At 57.1% G+C, this 18,210-nt stretch overlaps 1 protein-coding gene across 3 annotated transcripts in view; it reads right to left on the bottom strand.

The window, feature by feature from the left end:
* The window catches only part of SH3BP4 (SH3 domain binding protein 4), an 82,366-nt gene that overhangs the window by 29,796 nt on the left and 34,360 nt on the right, over window positions 1–18,210 (bottom strand). For 2 of the 3 annotated variants that reach the window (XM_074364524.1, XM_010948155.3), the window contains exon 2: window positions 16,780–16,855. The exons of the other annotated variant lie outside the window; for it this stretch is intronic. The gene's annotated coding sequence lies outside the window, so the exon portion shown is untranslated. The remainder of the gene's footprint in view (window positions 1–16,779; window positions 16,856–18,210) is intronic. 3 annotated transcript variants of the gene reach the window in all.

Below are 18,210 nucleotides of genomic sequence, written 5' to 3'. Positions count from 1 at the left end.
CTCCCTTCACTTCTAGCCCAAACACATGCAACTGAACCATTCTCCTTGGAGCAGCCTGGGCCTCTCAGCACAGGAAGCCCCGCTGGGGACTTTCCCCTGGACTCACAATAAATCAAACCTCCTTCCTGGGATTGCATGACCCTGTTTCCTTCTCAGTGTACTCATTTTCTGAGCTTAAATACATTTCTGCCCCAGGACCCTTGCACTGGTACCTCTCGCTGGCTCTCAAGCTCTGTTCCACCAAACTTCCCTCACTGACAACTTTTTCCACTCAGGTCTCAGGTCAATGTCACACTTCACTGACTACTCAGCAACGCAGCCACGTTCACCTTGACCCCTGTCCTTCCTGGTCTCTGTGCAAGAGGACAGCAGCTAGAGCTTGCACGTGGGATCACGCACACACACAGAGCACCCTCCACAGAGGCTGGTGGTCAGGCTGTTTGTACTGACTCAGCTCATGCACAAGCCTTGTAGTTTTCATCAAGTTCGAGACACACCCTTTTCTCAAACACAACACGTGGTCTGGAATGCTACAACTTTTGCTGCAACAAAGAACTAAATCTAGTTGGTTTATAGTTGCTTTATTTGATGAGGTAGTATGATCTCTTTATAAACCACTATTACTCCATAAATTCTACCCCCAGTGCTGTTATCGCAACTGTGTGCTGTGCGCAGTGCAGGGTTAATACTCACTGCGCCTCATTTCCATTTGTTTGAGCTACTTAAGGCCAACCAAGGGGTTCTGCTTTTAGGATAACACAGCAGGTCAAGCACCTAAGCAAGCAGCTTTTGGCGAAAACCGAAAAGCCACCAGGCCGGGGAGAGGATGGTACTGAGACATCCCGTATGTTCACATTTTCCTAATACCATCTTGTAAGAGTTGAACTGTGACCCCCTCAAAGGATGCTCGGTCCTAACCTCCACTCCCTGCAAACACCACCTCATTAGGAATTGGGGCTTTGCAGACGACCAAGTGCAGATACAGTGACAAGGGTGGGCCCTCATCCAATGTGGCTGGTGTCCTTACAAAATGGGGAAACTTGGGCACAGAGGGAAGATGACGTGGAGACATGGGGAGAAGGTGGCTGTCTGCCACCCGAGAGGCCTCGGACAGCCTCAGAAGGAGCCAGCCCTGCCCGCACCCCAATCTCAGACTTCTGGCCTCCAGAACCACGAGAGAATGAATTTATGTTGTTCAGAGTGACCCAGTTTGTGGTAGTCTGTTGTGGCCACACCAGGAAGGTCACACATGTTCCCAGAGGTGACACAGAGCCGTCTTCTCAGATGCTCACCCTCAGTCTGCTCAGCCGAGTGGCCTCCTGCCTTCCAGCGAACTTTCTCCTCAGCTCTCTCTCCTTCTGCCACGTCTGATACAGCTGCAACTCCCAGGGGCAAGTGTGAGTCGAGCCCCCCACACTGCTGGAACATTCTCTCCTAAGACCCCAACTGCCAGGCCCCAGCCTGACCACTGCTCACATCACTCACCTCACACTCCTGAAGGCTGAGTCTGGTGCCGGCGGGTGACCACACCTGCGGACCCTCGAGTGTCAAAGTCTTGCTACGCCCCCTCAGGAGCCTCGCAGGGGCATTTCCCAGTGGTAACCAAACAACCGGGGTTTTGAAACAAACTGCTTTCACAAAGATACCGGAGCTCTCTGAACACGTCGGTTCACTGAGCAGACTCTGGACCGGCAGAAAGCAGGAGGGGAGGACGAAGTAGACCAGTGCCCCCTGAGCTGTGGGGGATGCAGGGAGGCCCTTCTCCCCTCGGGCTCCACCTCAGGAGCTCTGAAGCCACAATGTCAGGTTCCTTCTGCAGCAGGACATGCGCCAAATGAAAACATACTTAGTAACACGGACAGACACCCCTACGGAGTCACAGCCCTGAAACCGAATGCAGAAGCAAAACCTCGAACAGAAATTTCCAGCAGCTGGTATTAGCTGTGTGGAGAGCAGCTGACGATGAGAAATAAGGCTGCGGGGGGTGGGGGGGGGCGCTCAGGGTCCCCAGGGACATGGTGCTGGAGGGGCAGGAATGCACAGCTCTGGATACGAGGATGCGCCTCCTGGCTGTTGGAGGAGAAAGGGGGCGGGGAGAGCAGAGGCTGGGAGGCCAGACAGCCCACTGACTGGCATTTAGGGTTTTCAAGTGTCTTCTGGCACCAACTGAATCCCACCTTCACAGATTCATCAAGACACAAAATTCTGGAAAGAGACTGGGGGAGAAAAGACTGCTGTGGGAACACATGTTGTGAGCAGACAAGCTCGTCCTCTGTCCCCCAGGCTGACCCTCTCTGTCGCCCAGGAGGTGAGCGGGTCGTTTCGTTCCTATGCTGACAAAGATGAAGACACTGCAGGCTGGCCCGCCCAGCATCCTGCCGCCAGCCCCATGTCCCGGTTCTGCTGCCGCAGGCCCACAAGGTGCTCTGGCGTGGTCCGTGGTTTCCTCACCCGGCCCTTTACCACCAGTGTCTTCCTCCTCCTCCTCACCTGTAGCTGGGACTAAACTAAAGTGATGGCGTCATACAAAGAATAAAACACAGGGTCTTGGAGTCAGATCTGAGTGTAAACACAGCTCTAGCTGTGTGCTCTTGGACAAGCTACTTAACCTCTCTGAGCCTCTATGTGCATCACCTGCAGCAGGAAGACAGTAAAATCTGGTTCATCAGGTGTGCACACAGTAGGTGCTCAATGCCTCGTCAAGGTGCCCTGGGGTCGGCAAGGCCACGGATGGGCTGCTTCCCAGGGCTGCTGTGACGAATCACTGCCAATGGAGGGGCTTAAGGAAACTCTTCTCTCCCAGGCCTGGTGCCGAAAGCCTGCAGCCAAGGTCTCTGCGGGGCCCTGCTCTCAAAGGCTCCGCGGGAGAATCCACCGTGGCCTCTGTCCAGGCTGCGATGTCGTGGGCAAGCCTCATCCTTTCCTTGGCTTGTAGATGCTCCGAAATCAGCCTCTGTCCTCACACGGCCTCCTTCCCCCGTGTTCTCCCAGGGCGTCTCTGAGGAGGACACCACTCATGGGATTAGGGACCGCTCTCTGCCAACAGTTACACCTGCAAAGATCTCATTTCCAGGTAAGATCCTACTCTGAGGTTCCGGGTAGCTGTAACCTTTCAGGGACACTGGAGCACCTTGGACATCGAGGAACAAGGGAACAGGTTGGGGCGGGAGGCAGGTGAGAGAGGCCATGGGCTGGCTTCCTGCCAGAGCAGCCCTCTGGGCACTTTGGCCCCGCCGGCCAGGCAGCTGAGGGGGAAATTGTGACAGTGGGTCACTGGGAGCTAAGGGAGCGCTCCTCTTCTCTAGGGAAGTGGGTCATGTGTCCCACCCAGACAGAGGTGCAAACCCACTTTGGAGCCTTCTTTATGGAAGACACACACATAAGTAACGATGAGGGTAGAAACTCCACAGATAACATGGGTTTGTCCGTCGGCTCCCGTTAAAAGAACTTCACGGAGCACGTTCCTAACTCACCTAGCATAAAACTGGGCCTGTTATGATGACCTGCCTGTCTGGCAAAGACGCTGGGTCATTTGCTGCATCAGTCCCTGAGCTCTGCTGCAACTTGGGGGACCCGCCTGCAGGTCTAGAACATTCCCGTCCCCTCGCTGGTCTCACTGTCTCCTCTCGGCCAGCGGTCCCCCCGGCGCTCTGAGCAGCTGCCCTGTGCACCACACCCAGGCATCCAGGGAGCGAGCAGTCAGAGTCTGCAGGGACGTCCGAAGTCCTCAAACCAACGGGCCACCCTCTGAGTCAATGCCACGCCTGTGGTCACCAGCCCCGATGCTCCGGTCTCCCTGACAACAGGACCTAATCACATGTTGTGTCTCTCGGCCAGGACGTGAGTTCACGATCAGCGAGGGCGTGTCTTCAGCATCCCTGGCCCACGGCAACAGTCACTCCGTAAGCACTACTGGCACCAGCGAAGGCTTGGGGTTGCTCCAAGCTCACTGCATGTGAACGGGGCTGCTTCTCCAAAGCAAGACCTCTGATGTTCACAGCCTCCTTTGCACCTGCCTACTGCAGATTTCTGTCCTGAAAACCTGACGGTTATCAGACGTGGGGGCCCCCTTACCTGAAGTCACTGCCTACCTGGGGGCTGAGCCTTTGCCACGCACCGTTTCAGCAGCTGCAGGAACGTAAAGAAAAGCAAGTGTCCTGCTCGTGGCTCACGGAAGTGACGAAGACGCTGATGTGGGCTACGACAGAAACTGTAACACAGCTCAGACAATAGACCACACCCACTGTCGTCAGCTGAATGGTGTCTCCCCAAAAGACATGCTCAAACCCTAAATCTCAGTACCCGTGAACGTGACATTTGGAAACTGGATCTTTGCAAATGCACTCAAGTTAAAATGAAGTTGTACTGGATTAGGGTGGGACCTAAATCCAACCACTGGGGTCCCTCTAAGAGGGACGTTTGGATACACAGACGCAGACACACAGAGGGATGGGGACCACATGAAGATGGAGGCGGAGACTGAAGTCATGCAGGTGCGAGCCAGCGAGCATCACGGCGGCGGGTTAACCACGAGGGCTTGGGAGGAGGCAGGGACGGCGTCTTTCTCGAGCCCTCGAAGGAAACATGCCCTGCAGATACCTTGATGTCAGGCTTGCAGCCCCAGACTGTGAGAGAATACATTTCTGCTGTTTGAAGCCACACAGTTCATGGTCATTTGCTACGCAGCCCTGGGAAGAAAGCGACAGGCAGGCCTCGGGGATGTGCAAGTTCGGCTCCAGACCAACCTCGATGAAGCACGTATCAAGGAAAAGTGGGGCACGTGAATCTTTCGGTTTCCTGGTGCCTAGAAGAGTTATGTTTACACTCTGTAAGGTCTGCTGAGGGTGTAACAGCATTAGCTCTTAAAAATGTCCATGTCTTCATTGAAAATTACTTTATTGCTAAAAATAAATGCTAACCGCCGTCTGAGCCTTCAGTGAGTCGTGTTTTTGCAACAGTGCCATCAAAGATCAAGGATCACAGGTCACCAGAGCAAACAGGGTAATAATGACAAGTCTGAAATAGTTCTAGAATTACCAACATGTGCCAGAGAGACACAAAGCAAGCAAACGCTGCTGGAAAGTCGACGTGCTCCACCCAGGCGTGCTGCAGACCTGTGACTGGTTAAAAACACAGTATCTGAAGAGCAGTGAAGGTGTCAGGAGCTGTTCTAAGTGTGTCCGTGCGCTCCCTGACTTCAGCGACTCAGCCGCCCCCTCACAGACGATGATTACCTCTGTCACACCGTCGAGAAAACTGAGGTGCAGAGAAGCTAGGTGACTGGTCTGAGGTTTCCCAGCTACTGAGCGGCCGGGGCGGGAGGCTGCAGGGCCCGCGGGGCCCAGGGCTGGCGTGAGCCCAGCACGGGGACGGCTGGGCTGGAGCAGCTCCTTTCTGGACAGTTTCAAGAACACTGGCTGCGCCGCCTCTGCCCGCGGGGCTAAGAGCAGCCCGGCTCCCGGCGACCAGAGCAGGACCCCCTGCGCCATGCCGTGGTGGCCGAGCTCACAGGGCGGTCCGAACGTCTTGCTCGTGGTTTTTTTTTAATCAAAGCATGCATTTAGCCAACCTGGTGTGAAATCACCCTCTGTTTTTCGGCAGAGCTTCTGCTGCAAGTCGCACCAGGCAGAGAAGAAATGGAATTCCACCCATCAACAGGTTTCCCGCAGGCAGAGGGGGCTGACCCGGGGCCCTGGAACCCCGTCTGTGGCCTCTCGATAATCACAGCTGCTTTCCTTCCAGTTCTGAGGGTGACGCGAGAGAGGCGCTCGGACTGGGAGTGTGACCTGGAGCTGGAGGGCAGCGCGGAGGGGCTTTCCTTTCACCTCAGCTGAAAAGCGCCCGACGACGCCGAGTTCATCACATGGAGGGTAACGGAAGGAACCACCCGCAGGTGGAAGGGGCACCGCCTCGGCCTTCCCGTCCCCTGCTCTGCCTCATCGCTGTTCCTACCCAGTCGTCCAGTGGGTTCTTGGAGCATCTTCTCCCTGACGCCACGGCCCCCATTCCTCCTCCTCCTCCTGCCCTCAGTCACGCAGAGCCTTGGCTTGGACCAGAGCCCGGGGCCCCTTTCCTACAGGACCAACTGGCTGGAGCACAGGGCCCCCCTGGCTGGCGCGGGGAGAGGAGGCCGGCAAGGACTGCCCTCCTGTCTGCTGACAAACACCCAGCCGGGCTCCCCACAGCCCCTGAGCCGCTATCCTCCTCCCCTCACGTCCCCGGGGCAGCTTCCCTCGCCCCGGGGCTCGGACACACTGTTCTCCCTGGGGTTGTGACGAAGCCCCAGGAGCCCGAGGGCGCTTCCCTGAGCACGACTCACCCAGCGGCTTTCTAACCACTGTGCTCTGCGTGGCCTCCCAGAGGGACAGCTTCCTCCTCTCTGCACTGGCCTTCAAGGCCTGTCTCGCAGGGGTCTCCCTGGCACCCCCATGGCTGGTGCTTCCCCCTTCTGTCCGAGATTTCTCCTCCTCTGCCTGCCCTCAAGTGTCCGGTGTCCCCAGTGTCCACCCTCACCCTTCTGCTCTCATCACTCAGGGCATCCTCCTTAGGGAGGCTAGTCACCGCCAGGCCACCCCCGGAAGTGGGGGAATGGGGCCCCCTGGTCTCTGCTGACGCCCAAACGCTGTCTCCGCAGCACCTCCTGCCCACCCGCGGGCTGGCCCGCCGCCACCTCGGGTCCAGCACACCCGCTCCCCACCCCCCACGCAAGGATGCCCAGCCTCCTGTATCCCCATCCGAGCCAAGGGCACCACCCATCTCCCCCAGCCAGTCAGCTCTCCAGTTGAAACAGAACATTTTTTCCATAAAGCAGCATTTCTCAACTTTGGGACTATGGACATCTGAGGCCGGGTCATTTTTTGCTGGGGGTGTGTGTGTGTGTGTGTGTGTGTGTGTCTGGCAGGGCATGTTCTGTGCGTCGCAGGGTGGTCAGCATCACGCTCGCCTCGACCCACTAGACACCAGTAGCTCCCCGCGACTTCAGCTGTGATGACCAGAAACGTCTCCAGACCTGCTGGACGTCCCCTGGTGACACTGGCGCTGTGAAGGGACAGACAAGGGAGACCGCAGAAGCCCAGGCCGGCTGCCCCGGCTGGCGTCCCAGAGTGAGCTGGGCCCTGAGTCCAGAGCCCGGTGGTTCTGGGGTGCAGAGCACAGGGCTCCTCACTGGTTGGTGCAGGGAGAGGAGGCTGGCAAGAACCACCTTCCTTTCAGCTTACAAACACCCTGCCTGGCTCCTCACGGCCCTTAAGCTGCTGCCCTCTTCCCCTCCAGGGGGATGCTGCACCTGCTCCCTGCCACCCGGAAGTCAAGACCCTTCCCTCCCGGGACACAGATGGGGACTGGGGGACGCAACCTCGGGACTGCAACTGCAGCCCCTGTAAGGGCACCAGGGACTCGGGTGCGAGGGGGCCTGTGGCGGGTGATCCTTCCCAAAGTCAAAGGCACTGGCTCTCCTCCCTCCTGCTCCTCCCATGGCTTGCCTATAAGATGTGTGTTCAACCTGCAAAATCTGGACGTCAGTACACACCTTGCGCCTCCTCGGACAGATGCTCCAAAAGGTGGGGGTAGGACAAGAGCGGTCAGTGTGGAGTCTGGACCCAAGGAAGCTGAGAGTGGCAGCAACTGACTGGGCCAGTCAGGTTGAAGTGCAGGTTCCCGGGCCCTGCCGTGACATCCCCACCAGGTAGGGACCAGCTCGCTGTCACTCAGATTTAGCATCATTTGAGTCAAGTTTAGAAAAGGGACGGTGACAGCGATGTGGGTGGGTGCAGGAGCGCCCTGGGGCAATGACAGCAGGAGGGAGGGGGAGACAGTTAAAGGAGCCTGGGGAGACAGGGACCCTAGACCAGGGGGACCAGGGTGAATCTCAGGCTATGCTGCAGAGAGGGGCTGCCCCAAGCTCCCCGTCTCTCCCTCTCTAGCCTGGCCGTCCTACTGGCCAGTCCTCCCAGGAGGCAAGGGAACCCCATTTGATGCAGTGGTTGGTTCCAGGTCAAGCCCCGGGCTGACCCCACCGCAGGTGTGGGAGGGGAAGGAGGGGCAGCCCCGCGGCAGCCAGCACAGGGGAGACCCGGGAGGCTGCGTCCTCACAGCAGGCCTCTCTGTGGTCCTGATGCAGGTGCGTGCGGCACTGCGCCTGCAGGAACACCTGGCCGAGGCTGCTGTGGACGCCCCTTGGGAAGCAGGACCTCCCGGCCAGGGATGCTCAGCGCGCAGGTGAGGGTCTCGTCTCCACAGTGCACGGCACCGAGCCAGCCTCTGTGCACCAGCAACCCGAGCCGGTCCGCGCCAAGGGCGGTCTCAATGCCAGGGCAAGCCCTGGCTCTCGGGGGTGGACCAGATACCGGCGCCGGGCCTGCGGGTGGGGGCAGGGAGCTGGCTGTGAAGCTTGGGGTCTCGACAGGAGACTGAAAATGAGAGAAGACAGCTCTTAAAATTAAGTCAGAAGCTGTTAGAATTAGGTGAGAGAAGTTAAAATTAAGTTAAAGTCGAAGGATGATGACTCCCAGCAGCACTGTTGGCAGCAGCCAGAGGCAGACACAGACCCAAGCGTCCCGACGGGTGGGCGGCCCTACGCGGCGTGGTGTCTCCCTGCGGGGGAGCACCGCTCACACAAGAAGGAAGGACACGCGGCCACGTGCTGCCGCAGCGGGGGCGGGGAGCCTTGCAAACGCTACAACATGGGGAAGAAGACAGTCACCACAAGTCACCTGCTGGACGGTTCCACTCACAGCCTACCCAGAAGCAGCAAATATACAGAGACAGTGAGCAGGCGGGAGGCTGCCGCAGCCGGGGGGCAGGGAGGGGTGTCGCCTGACTGCTCACAGGTCTCCTCTTGGGTTGGAAAAATGGTCTGGAGTTAGAGATGGTGGTTGCACAACTTTGTGACTATACCACATGTCAACCAAACTGGGACACTTTAAAATGAGCCCATAAGACACACAAATGGGGCTAAAGTGTTCTGTGTGTGCAGAACACAGTCTGAAAAGATACTTTTATTTAAAAAAAATCGTACACACTGAGACATATTCTTGTTACCAACAAGAATACACTATAACAGGACAGGGAGAAAAAACCCAACCACCTACGCGTAGTCAGGAGCGGGGCGGGTCCGGCAAGGGGGAGAAGTCACAATGGGAGGAATCAAGGTGGACTGGGACCCGGCCCGGCCAGGAGGCAGGGGCTGGTCAGGGGTGCTGACCCAGAGCCGCAGCACACTGTGGAGGCCGCAGCGCACTGGGAGGACGCTCCCCAAGTAGGGACAGGAGCAAGGGCATCTGGGTGGCTTTTAGGACTCTAAAAACCCGATGCAAACGTGCTAGGCAACAATGAGATTGGACTGGGGCAGCCAAATCAAGCTGCGGGAAGCACAGGGCGGGCCTGGCCCCGGAGCAGCCTGGGTCCAGAGACTCGAGGCCTCCCAGCTGGCAGCCCCTCACCTCCTAACTGCGGTTCCACTCCCATTCTGCAGGTGAGCAAACTGAGGCACCACAGCGGGCCACTGAGCGGAGCCACACAGCCATCAGTCCAGTCGCTGAGATCCGCCCCCAGACAGGTTCGCTGCGGAGTCCAGGCCACGCCCCACCAGAACCACACAGGTAAAGCGGGAGGAAAAGGCTCCCCCAGAAAAGGGGGCTTCTTCCCAACAGATAAAACAACTCACAGACATCGAAAACAGACGTAGGGTTACCAGGGAGGAGGGGGTGGGAAGGGTAAAGTGGGAGTTTGTGACTTGCAGATACTGACTACTGTACATAAAACAGGCAAACAAGTCTCCAACACGAAGCACAGGGAACTACAGCCAGTATCTTGCAGTAACTCATAATGAAAAAGAAGATGAAGAGGAATCTACGCATGTTCACGTGTGACTGAGACACGACGCCGTACACCAGAAAGTGACACGGCACTGTACACTGACTAGACTTCTAGTCAAAACAAACACACACAGCTGCCCCTCCCGCTGACGACCCTCGTTCTGGTCTCCTGCTGCACTCCCCCCACCCACCCCAGAGAAACTATTCAGCCAGGACGCTTGCTCTATTAGCTCTGGCAAAGAATCCTCTTTCCTCACATCACATTGATAAAGTGGGAGCCTGGCCTCCGTGGCCTGGGTTTGCAGAATCCAGTCTGGTGTCTGAGGGCCAGACCCCGGCCAGAAGGGAGTCTGCCTCGGTCATGCTGGCCTCCAGCCCCACCAGCCTTCCCGGAGGACGGCAAGAAGAGGGCTGCTGTGGGCTCCCGCCACCCAGCCACACCCCGTCCCCAGGACCCCATCAACGGGAGCGCACTGAGATTCACTCTGAAGCCCACTCACGTGCGGTACCCTAAAAACTGCCTACAGACACTTAGCATCCGGAGGAGGGCAAACTATTTCCCAGTAACACATGCAAACCGGCCTCTCAACAAATATTTATGCCCCGGCAGATGGAAGCCCGGTTCTCAAGTTACATTAAGTCCTTTTGAAATCCAGAGATCCCAGCCGGACAGGAACCTGGTAAAGGACTCCTGCTGGACATCCATCCAGCCCCACCTGGGCTCTGCTACAGCCCAGCGACTCGCTCCGCCAACGGGCAGTTCCAGAGCCCTGCCGAGCCTTCCACCAGCTGGTCCCAGGTCTTCTGCTGTGGGGATCCGGGTGCTGGTGTGAGGTTGGAAGGCTCACCTGAGCTCCGTTTAATCACTGCTCCACTCCTGGGGCACCAGCTCCCTCGTCTGTAAAATGAGGCTCCTGACGACCATCTGGCCCGACCCACCTCTCGAAGAAGAGCAAGCCCGAGTTGGGGAGAGCTTTGCAAACTGTAATGCGCTCTGCAAAATGTAAATATAAAAGGAACCTACAGAAGAGCTCTTCAAACACTGTACAAAAACATTTCCTCCCTGAAGCTGCTTCTGCCGAATCCACGAGGGCCCCAGACCACACGCGCCATTCATCAGAAACCCACCCGCCTCTGAGAGTCGGTTTATGATTTCCTCTTCCAACGCCGCTCAAGACCTGAACACCGTGCAGCCTGACGGTTCAGGGGGCCGCTCTCTCCAGCGACCCACCGACGGCCTGCTAGTGACCTGGACCCTGGGTGCCTGTCAACCACCCACACAGCATTTCTGATTTTCAGTTGTGGGTCCAAGCAAGCCCCGGATCAACTAAAATCCAGAGAAGATTCTCATAAGCCAAGTCTACCCTATTCTGTAAAGGAGCAAATACCACCTGGACCGAACGAAAAGCAACAGAAATAATGACCAGATACAGGAGAGAAGCGTTTCACCTCGGTCTGGGCTGAGCGCTCTGGCCCAGGCAGGCGTTCAGGTCCTCGGTCAGACCCAAGCCGGCCTCATCTCCAAGCCAGTCCCAGGTCTTCCTCCAGGTCAGGGGCTTTGAGGACACAGATCATTTGAGGAGTCTATCTGATAAGGGCTGTTGGCTATCGCTTTAGTAAATCACCTATTCCTGCAAAGTTTGGCTTATCATTTCAGGGTCTCGAGGACCCTCTAAATGGACCACTAGAAGTCCATAAGGCCCATGGCGACACACCTGTTGTTAAGATTCTGTTTAATGGGCCAAGGCCCAGAGCACTGTGCTCCAACAGAGGACACCCCAGACAGACCTAGAGCATCAGTCAACACTTTCTACAATGAATTACGTCAAAAACCAAAGACGGAGATGAGGCTATACATTCCAGCTCACACACAGAAAACAAGTGTAAACAGGATTTATGGGCAACGATGAAGGAGGGGAGAAAAAGAATCAAGTTATGTTTACCGAATGTGAAGTCCAGGGCTGCCCAGGAAGGTAGGGGGTCCTGTCTACCCGGAGCCAGGGCCACAGCACACAGCCAGGGACAGAGAGAGGTGGACCCCGCGGGGCCGACAGGAGTGGGCCGACCTGACAGCAGCCCTGCTCTGCCGCCTCCTCTACCAAATGCAGACCTCGGCCCCACGACCTCTCAGGTCCCTTCCCACTGGGACAGAGTGGAGGGAAGGAGACACCGGGTGCATCTCAGCGGGACATCCTACCAAACAGCATCTGAGCACCCTCGAGGAGCCAGGACTGTCCCTCTGCTCAGCCTTCCCCGAGGCCGGCTGCTGACCTCTTGGGAAGAGGGCCCCAAATTGCTCACTCTGGCCAGCGGGTGGTGTGAATCCTTCTTCTGACCTTTGGGGCCCCTGCAGCAGCCTGAAGTCGGGAGGGTGACATGTTTGAGAAACAGCGGGAAGCGAAGCGTCCGGGGCAGGGCATCCCCGTTGGCCACACGTGCTGCGTGTTCAGAGGAGCCACGTGACTGATGCTCAGGGCCCCGCAGTATAGACACAGGAGAGGGGGGCCCGGGGCGGCTGGTGGGGTTGTGGCAAATTCAGAAGGAGGGAGGGAAGGAAACAGGGAGGCTGGGAAGGAGGGAAGACGGGAGACGGAGGAAGGGAGGGTGGCAAGTCTGCATAAAGCCCAGGAGAGGATGAACACATGCCACCTCCTCACTTTCCTGGGAGTATCACTGCCTGGCCCAGGCTCGCCCCCAGCCTGGACACCCCGGGGCCCTGTCCCCTCCCTCCGATGGATCAGAGATGGATACCACATACCAGTGAGCCAATCCGCTGTCTGCAGCAACTGAGCACTGGCTCAAAAGAGCGAGCGGCCCAACCTGCTTCTAAGAGCAGGGCGCTGGGAAAGGAGCAAGTGGCCTGGGGCAGGTCCAGCACAGGGCTGCTGGGCCCTGGCTGAGCCGCGAAGGCCAGGTGTCAGCGAGAAGCACAGGCGGGGGGACGTGCAACTCCACCCTAAGAGCAGCTTCATTCCTCACAGCCTGGTTCCCGGGTCCCCTACGATCCGCTGGGCTCCCCTCTGGATCTTTCCAATAATCCTCCCAGTTTTTTCTCTTGAGCCAGTTAGGGTGCATATTTGATTCCTTTTGATCTTTGAGAATCTTTTGAGACTGGGTCCATTTTCACAGATGAGGAAACCAAAGTCTGAGGAAACTGATGCATAATGCTTACGTGCCCATAATCGGAATCTGCCTGTGCTTAGAAAAGATCAAGACTATACGCTCTCTGCGCAGACATTTTTCTGACCCAAGAATGAAACACACTCTGTCCTTCCTAAATTGCAACCGGCCCAGCCAACTATAAATAAGGAACTAACACTAACACTAAAAGGACAAAACTCAGGCCAGAGGCAGGGAAGCGAGGGTTTCTGATCAGACTGGGAAGTTCTCTGTAGTCTAAGCAGGTTGCAGCAAGAGATGGGAAGGCTCTTGAAATAAACAACGGTGGAATCTTTCTCTGACTCACATCTTTTATCTCCTGGGCCTTGAGTATGTCAAAAATGTCTCATCTGTCCTCATGACGTGCCTGCTTTGAGAAGGGTGATGAGACTGAGAGACTAAACCACAAGGCTTTTAAGAATGCAGGTGCCTTTTTTAGTTGAACGCCTTGCTGAAGTGTGGGTCAGGTTTCTCATCTGCCCGCATTCCCCAGGCTTCCTGCTGGTGCCACATGACCTCACTCACAGTCAACTGCAGCCTTTATTTATCGAGGCACAGCAACGCGGAGGTGTTGAAGGAGGCTGAGAGCTGCCCCACACTCAGGTGATGCGAGGCCGGGTCCCCCTCCCTGCTGGTAAAACACCTGCTGACCACTGTGATGTCAGACTTGACCTCCAGAGGGCCGGGCAGGCCTGGGCAGGTGCAGCTCGGTGCTTCTGCACCATCTGGCTAGCGTCCAAGTCCAAGCAGGCCTGGGCGTCATGCTGGCTTTAAGGATGCTGGCCTTCATTGCTCTGTCCCAGGGACACAAGAAAGCCAGGATCTCCCCTACAAACAGCTGGCGCCCAGTTCAACCTCCAAAGTAAACAATTAGTGGTTGGTTGCCAGGGCATGGGGGCAGGGGGTGATGGGAGCAGTTACTTAGTGGGGAGGGGGTGTTTTCCTGGGGTGACGAAAAAGTTTTGAGACCAGAGAGAGGTGGGGGTCACGTCACACTGAAGGCACTTAAATGCCAATCAACCTGCACACTTTAAATTGTTAACTGAATGCTCAACCAGAAACAAAGCCAAAAAACCTGCACAATGGGAAAAAACGGAGATCCTCAGCCTAAAAAGTAACCCTTGAAAAGCAAGAATTTGTCCGTGATTATCCACGTGGTCCAGGCCGAGGGCGCCCGGCCAGAGTCCGTCCCCGTTCCAGAGTTCAGAGTGGACGAGGCCGGGCCGCTGGATGGCCCCATCCCTGAAGGTCATTCAGCTCATTCCTTAACAGTGTCCTTGTTTTAAGTAAATCTATAGTTCTAAGAGAAAAAGATTTAATCTCACTTCTTGAGTTTTACTCTAAAAAATTATCTACATGGCTCATGTTTGTGGCTCAAAACTGACTTCTATTGGCCAGAGCTGGACTTGGGGATACCTGCCCACGTAGCTCATGTGCCCTCCCAGGCGCCAGGTAAGGGGAGGCAGCAAGGAAACATGCACACAGGCTTATTTATAACCCTCTGAACTTGAACCTGAACGAGGTACTCTGAGCCCCATTTCTCGTCCGTAACATGGGCAAGGCGTATGGAGTGTCCGCGGGCTGAGAGGTGCAACACGCAGGGCGTGGGGCCCCGAGGCTGGAGCTCGCGCCAGCCTCCAGGGCCGTCGGCAGCCCGTGGGAACCAGCCTCGGCCTCGGGGCCCTGGCCCCCCCTCCCCCCACCGCTGAGCTCCGTCCTTGGTTGGCACGCACCCCAGGGGGCTGCCGGGCCACATCTGCCTCTTGCCGGTCACTCTGGTGGTCCACACTGGCCTCACAGAGAACTAGCGCTGGGCATCATTTCCGCTCCCTCCCCTGGCCCACCAGCAACACCCCTGGGCACTTGAATGAACTCTTTCCGGCGGTGAGAATAGCAGGCTCAGGCCCCGCGCTGATGGGGTCACGTGCAGACACAACACAGGCGCCCGCAGAAGGCACAGGAACGGAAGCCCGCACAAGCTCTGCCTCACAGTGAACTTGAGACAAATCGTATCTTGAACATTAAGAAGCAGAGGGAAAACAACGCATTTATGTTTCTGGAGGGAAAAAAACCCCACAAAAATCGGCCAAATGTGTCAAGTTCCCATCTTGGCCACAGCCAGGGGCTGGTCTCTTTAAATGCTGAGAGATGCAGGTCCCCGCCCCTAAACGTCCCCCAAAGGCATGTCAGCAAAGGAGCACCTCCCTCTCCAGGCTACCCGGAGCCCTTAAGGACAAGGTGGGGACTGCGGGCACTGTTCTGACTCATCTCAACCCTCCGGTTTCCTTTGCCCAGAGGTCCTGCTGCCCCGGGAATGCTGGCACAGTGCCAGAAAAAGTAAGCCATATAAGTGACACCCAGGGACCTGCTGGAGCTGGAGCGGGGTCCCAGGCAGCCCCACCCCCCACTGACCTCCTGCCTTGCTCAGGAGGGGGCCTGAACTGGCCAAGCTGAACCCCAAATTCAAACCCAGAGGTGGGGTCAGGTGGGGGTCAGATGGGGAGCCATGTCACACCACCACTGGTGTCCGCTGGGTTTATCCACAGAGGAGGACCAAGCTGTACACTTGCTGTTTGATTTCAGAAACCCCAGCATTCCGGCCCATGCCAGTCCGAAAGAATGCTAGGAATCTGCCTGGCTTCCCCTGCGTTCACCGCAACCCAGACAGACCGCAGCCTGCAGGGCCAGGGCTGCTGGCGGCCCCTTCCAGGGCAGAGGCATTTTAAGTCTCTAAGACCTCAGCGGGGTGAGGACTGACTCTGAGACCAGAACACTCCTAAATTCCTCACAGCGCGATTAAAAGCGCCCAGGTTGTCCCAGGCAGACATCCCAAAGCATTCTTTCTGTCCAGAAGTTTGTGCTGATACCAGGAGAACAAGAGATGTGATAGGAAAGGTGGGGAGTGGAGAACGCTGTAACAAAATCCGGATCATCTTCCCCCATCTGAGGAGAAGATGTGCGTGATTTCAAGGACAACCCGAACTGGGGATGGGCACAGCCCTAGTGACAGAGCGCGTGCTTAGCATGCATGAGATCTTGGGTTTAACCCCAGTACCTCCATTAAATCAATCAATCAGTCACTCAATCAATTATCTCCTTCGGCTGGAAATAAAAAAAGGTCCTGAAAACATCCTAGAACATTCTGCCAGGCCACCACTCGCTCTCCCTTCTGCAGGGGAGGCTGAATGCCTCCAGCTCTTCCTGGACACTGGCTAACGCTTCCTCTGAACACCTTCTGCCACTGTGTTCCTTCCAAGGACACACCCCTACCAGAGAGACTCTCCAAGGGCAGGGCATCTCACACCAGAGGCCATTGTTTGGGAAACTCAAAACCTCTTTCGTTTTAATAATAACTCCTTTGTGCAGACACCACAGGACAGCCAACCTGGGCTCTGTCCCACAGCCTTCAGGGCGGAGGACAGACAAGCTGCCCAGCTGGTTTCTGGGGAGAGCAAGAACATTCCACCGGTGGCCACAAAGAGGGAAGTCACACAGGTAAACGGAAATGAGGGACTGTTCTGGGAACTCACCGGTGCCAGGCACACCAGTGACATCTGCCCTTCACGTGTGGGGACACTCGAAGCTGACGAGGATGTGAAGACGGGGCCGGGAGGGAGATGGTGTGGTGCCGAGAGAGGCCAAGGAGGGTCACGAGAAGCGACTTCTTCCTCCCTCCTGAGTGGCCCTGCAGAGCACATGGGGCCGTCACCTGACACAGGTTGGTCCCCTCAGTCATGACACAGCCCCTCTGCTCAGCAGGCCTCGGTCCCGCTACTCATCCAATTGCCCCGTCTGTGTTTCTTACCTGCAACAGGCCCCCAGCTCCCCGACGTCAGAGGACAAGTCCCAGGACCCGGCCTTCTGTCCGGAGAAGGGGGGTGCTGCAAGACAGAAGGGGAAATGGGACTAAGACTCAGAGTCCTGTGCAGCTGGAGAACTCATTTCCGTCTTTCCCCGGACAGCTCTTCCACCCCAGAGCAAAGTATGTTCCAAACTGCATTTATCTAGAAGATAAGGAGGGCGGTGGAAGCTACAATGTGGCCCCCAGGCCCCGTAGACCCCTCCCCGTCCCAGCGCGGCCGGCAGAAAGGCCCTTCCTACAACTGCCTCCTGGAAAGAGGCCCTCCCCCAGGTCACGGCCGCGCCCTGGGCGGCCATGCAGGGGTAAAAGGAAGTCCCTCCCCGCCCCGAGAAGTGGGAAGGGCTGGCCCAGGGCCAGTGCCTGTGAGGTCTCCGAGGGCTTCCCTCTGCCCACCCGGCCCTTCCAAGGGGGGCTGACCCAAGAGTGCGCCCCAGCAAACCTGCACGGCGACCCGCGTCAGAGCTGGTTTCTGGAAGCCCCGCGGGGCACAAAGGCCTTATTTGCTCCCCCCCCCCCCCCCCCCAGTGCTGTGTCATCTTCCCTCACCTGCGGCGACTTGGCTGCAAAGTCTGGCAGTGAGAGCTCATCAGAATAGAATAACCTCATCAGCTAAAACCCCAAAGACGCATTCCAGACGCCTGGCCTCCCCAGTCGCCAGCCACTCGAGAGGCGGTTACTAAGGCGTCTGACAGATCCCTTAAACAAGGATGGTGATGGCCAGAGACTGAAGATACCACGGCCGCGCGACGGCCCTGTCAGCATCCGCGCCAGGCTGACCTTCTGGACGGGAGGACCGGAGCTGCCCGCGGCTTTACGGGAGCCCTGAACCTCGTCGCGTTGTGAAATGGGGGTGGAAATTTCATCCCGGACACTTTGCCTAAATCAACACCCTCTCCCGGAACAGACAGCCGGGAACAGACCCTCATCCCCCTGAACGGCTCACATGGCCCAAGAGGAAAGAGCTGCTCCCCGAGACACTGGGACAGCCAGCTGGGCTTGGGATGCCGTTCCCTGGGGGCTCCCACAGTGCGATGAAGTCCAGACGCACAGAGGCGGGCCGAGGGAGGGAGAGGAGGCCCGGAAGGAAGTCAACCGACAGGAGAGAGAAAACCCAGTGTGTGGACTGCTGCTCCCGAGGGAGAGGCCAATCTAAGCGTCCCAGCAGTGTATGAAGCCACAGAGGCAGAAGGGAAACTCCCCTGAAACCAATAAATGCTGCCAAAAAGGCAACAACCTGGGGAAATAGATTCGAATGTGACAGGAAAGATTCAGATCCTGAGAAGATGAGACACGGCGGGGCGCTGAGGGGATGTTCAGGCCCCGGGAAGCGAAGGCCGCTGTCCGTCCACCCAGCATGTGGATTTTGGGTGCATC

This window comes from Camelus bactrianus, chromosome 5, assembly GCF_048773025.1.
Source record: "Camelus bactrianus isolate YW-2024 breed Bactrian camel chromosome 5, ASM4877302v1, whole genome shotgun sequence".
Classification (NCBI taxonomy): Eukaryota; Metazoa; Chordata; class Mammalia; order Artiodactyla; family Camelidae; genus Camelus; species Camelus bactrianus.
The sequence above is the reverse complement of the archived record's forward strand: the minus strand, read 5'-3'. Positions and strand labels throughout refer to the sequence as shown.